At 31.9% G+C, this 4,276-nt stretch overlaps 1 protein-coding gene across 1 annotated transcript in view; it reads right to left on the bottom strand.

The window, feature by feature from the left end:
• Positions 1 to 200: 200 nt before the first annotated feature.
• Positions 201 to 4,276, bottom strand: part of LOC111641842 (xaa-Pro dipeptidase-like) — a 40,141-nt gene continuing 36,065 nt past the window's right edge. Inside the window, exon 17 of the mRNA XM_023388086.1 lies at positions 201 to 456. The gene's annotated coding sequence lies outside the window, so the exon portion shown is untranslated. The remainder of the gene's footprint in view (positions 457 to 4,276) is intronic.

Here is a 4,276-nt window from a genome sequence, read left to right as displayed (position 1 = left end):
CTAAGGTTGATCTGCAGACCACACAGTGGGACCATACTTTGAGAATCTCTCCTCTATATTACATCAAGCAAGATATTGTTCTGCCTACAAACTATACAAAATTCTCAAGTTATAACCATTGACAAAGTAACTTTTGCATTCTTTAAGATCTTTGTTATAAGAATTTTCTTCAGAGAGAATATTTTAATCCATGTAGCGAATTTTTTGAACCGTACTCTTTTATTCTTTTCCGTATTTATAGAATCGACAAGTTACAGAAGCCGAAACAAACTGAAGATTCTTATGTGTAAGTAACATATTACAAAAGTTAACATTTGTGTATTATTTTAAAATATTGACAAAAGAATTTGTGTTTCCAAACAAAAAGAATTGTAACCAACAAATTAATAAACCCAAAATCTTCTTGTGCCCAGATTTGTTAAGATGTCTTCAGATGAGTTGTTGTTGCCGTTAAACCTGAAAAATAAATTATTCAGATCTAACGCTTTTGGGTTATCTTTAATGTATTTACACAAAAAAAGAAATTGAAATCAATAAACTTGATAATGGATAGTCTAAAAGATATTTTCAAATGTAAAACGTAAGTTTATGTTACATGCTAAAGCAGTGTTTCCCAACCTTGTGTGTGCTATGCCTCACCTAAGCCTTTCTAACATTCTTATGCTCCCTAACACATACAGCGACTATACAATTAACTTAAACTCTGGACGAGTCCATTTTTGAATTGCCCCTGTGGGGCGTGGGCCCAACGTTGGGAAACACTGTGCTAAAGAGTTTTGCAAGACATTAAATCAATTGCTTCTAGATCTAATTAGTAAGGAATACAAGAAACATATATATGCACATTATATAAATATTCATTACTATTGTGTGGTATATGGTAGAGTACCAATTCTACGACCTAATATTGGCCAAGGTTACCTTGGATATTCAAAAACTCTGACAGACATCACATAAGTTACTTTAAAATTAATTCTTCAAAAAATCTTAAAAAATTTGAAAAACTTAATAGTTGATACAGAATTCCACTGTCATTTTTTAAATCTGTAACTGCATTTCAACAGGGACAACTAGTAAGGATAATATGTTAGTTCTTTATTATACTATGCATTTCAGGTGTAAGATTTTTGATGTTACTTGCACCCCTCATCAGGTGTTATATTTCTACAATTGGTAAACATACAATTTATTACAGTAATTATTAGAAGTTTTAAATAATATAACTTGTAATAATTATTTTCATATCAAGGAAAAAATATACAGTCGACCCCCCTATAAATATGATTCCTATAAAACTACGAAAAAATTGTGACCGGTATCCGTAAAAAAAGGTAAAAATTCCCTATAATTACCTCAAACGTCATCGGGCAGCTGAACTACTTTCCCGCCGTCCGTAGCGCCACGCTACAGAGAGATTTCTATCGTCTGGACAGTATTATATAAATTATATATAAATTAGGTACTGTACATATAATTATATATTAATTATATATAAATTAGGTACTGTATATATAATTATATATTAACTTATTGTAACTTTGTTATAATTAAATATATAATTTCCGCCGTCTAGCGTGGCGCCACGCTACGGAGATTTTTACGCTAACTATCGTCTGTCAGTATGTAAATTAGGTACCGTAAGTCTAATACAGTACTGTAATTTTATACATTTCTTGTGAAAGAAACATTTCTTATTCAACGGCGATTAAAATTATTTATATTAATGATGTCTCCGAAGTTCTACGAAGTTTTCACAGAAAAATAAGTTGTTAGAAATCGGCCGCTCTTTGCTGAGCTGTTCCGCGACGAAAACAATGTTGAGCAATGGCAATGTCGAATGGTGACACTCGGTAAGTAATCCTACAATTTTTTGTTTATAGCGTAGTTTATACGGATTATTCCCAAAAAATATATACGTATTTTGGAAATGTTGAGTCGGATTAGTCTAGAATCGATTAATTTTATGGAAGAAAATCTTTCAAACAGCCGTAGTCCGTAAACTTGACACGTGTCGGGTTGTGATTGGAAGGATTCGTAAGAAATCGGATTCCTAAAGAATGGAACGTATCTCTATCTTATAGGGGGGTCGACTGTATAGACAAAAACATGGTATTAGCATGGGAACATTAATAGGACCAAATCTTGCTGAAATATGCATTACAGAAATAGACAAAAAACTAGCAAATTTAAATGGAATAGTATTTATAGCTAGATATGTAGATGACGACATAATAATATCGACATGCAACTAACAAAAATACAATATACAGTAGAGCATCGATTATCCGACCCCCGATTAACCGTCACATCGGTTAACTGACCGTTCTAGTCAGCAAATTTCAAATGTCCGCTAGTGATGTGGCACTACAATATTTGTCTATGTCTTGGCTACTTTAATATTATTTTTGTTAAATTTTTGCATGTTTTAGCTGGCAATACAACTTGATCATTGAAGGGAAGCCAGTATTTAAACGAGACTTAATTTTCTAATTATGAATGGTTGTTTGTTTTGTGAGCAATAAAATAATTCAAAAATAATTTTTAACGATACAATAGCGACGATTATTATTAAAAAAATTTTTTATTAGGTTTAACATTGATGAAAATTCAACGTGAAGTTGGTTAATAGCGATATACTAATATACTAATTACATGGAATATACTAATATACTATATTAATAATGTATTTTTTTCATTTTTTTTTGGTTATCCGACCAACCTGAGTCCCCAATTGAGTTGGATAATCGATGCTCTACTGTACAACTATATGAACACACTAAGCCATTCTGTAAAATTTGAAAGCAAAACAGAAACTAAAAATGCAATTAATTATCTGGACATAACTATAAAATGCAGGAAAAACATACTTAATATAAAACCTTATAAAAAAAACTGCAATATGGATAAAATTCTAAACTGTAAATCATATTGCCTTATAGCAATTAAAAGAAATAACTTTGTCACAGCTCTATCAAAGATATGGAACAGAACATCCAAAGCAGTAGAGAGAGAGAAACAAAAAAATGAATTAGTAAACACTTTTATATTGAACAATTACCCTAGCAGGATATTAAAAAATGGATAGCATAATATATGAAAAACAGATTTATCATTAAAAATAAAGAAAATATTATATACAGTCAATCCCCCTATAATGGGTTCCTATAGTTCAGATTCCTATATCAAGGTGAAAAAATTGCGACAGTATTCATACAAACATGCTAAAAAAACTCCTATAATTCGATAAAACGTCATCGCTGACTCGTGTTGTGACAGGATTGCACAAACTGTTGAGTTTAAACGAGCCGTGTTTAGTAGGTCCTACTAAAAACCATTTATTATTTAATGTCCATAAAAATTATATTTATATTAATGATGTCTCTAAAGTTCAGCGCATTTTTCACAAAAAAAATAATTTATCAGGAAGCACGCGAGCACCATTCGATGACAATCTTCATGACGAAAACAAGCTTAAGCAACAGCGTAGTCGAATGGTGCACACTCGGTAAGTAATCCTACAATTTTTTGTTTATAGCATAGTTTATACGGATTATTCCCAAAAAATTATACATATTTTGGAAATGTTGAGTCGAATTAGTCTAGAATCGATTAATTTTATGGAAGAAAACCTTTCAAACAGTCATAGTCTGTAAACTGTATACATGCCGGACTGTGATTGGCTGGACTCCTAGAAGCTGGATTCATAAAAACAGGAACGTATCTACCGTGTTATGGGGGGGTCGACTGTATACATTATTCTGCCTATATCAAAGGTACAGTCGACCCCCCTATAAGATCATAGATACTTTCCATTTTTTAGGAATCCAATTTCTTACGAGTCGTTCCAATCACAGCCCGACACGTGTAAAGTTTACAGACTACGGCTGGCTGCAAGGTTTTCTTCCATAAAATTAATCTATTCTAGACTAATCCGACTCAACATTTCCAAAATACGTATATATTTTTTGGAAATAATCCATATAAACTACGCTATAAACAAAAAACTGTAGGATTACTTACCGAGTATGCACCATTTGACAACCCCATTGCTAAAGCTTGTTTTCGTTGCGAAGCAGCACACCAAACCACGGCCGATTTCTGATAACTTATTTTTCTGCGAAAACTTTGTTGAACTTCGGAGACATCGTTAATATAAATAATTTTAATCGCCGTTGAATAAGAAATGTTTCTTTCACAAGAAATGTATAAAATTACAGTACTGTATTAGACTTACGGTACCTAATTTATATACTCTACAGACGATAGTAGCGTAAAA

Source organism: Centruroides sculpturatus, unplaced genomic scaffold (assembly GCF_000671375.1).
Source record: "Centruroides sculpturatus isolate CEXI.00-Female unplaced genomic scaffold, Cexi_2.0 scaffold1327, whole genome shotgun sequence".
NCBI lineage: Eukaryota > Metazoa > Arthropoda > Arachnida > Scorpiones > Buthidae > Centruroides > Centruroides sculpturatus.
This window is presented reverse-complemented; position numbering and strand designations above follow the sequence as displayed.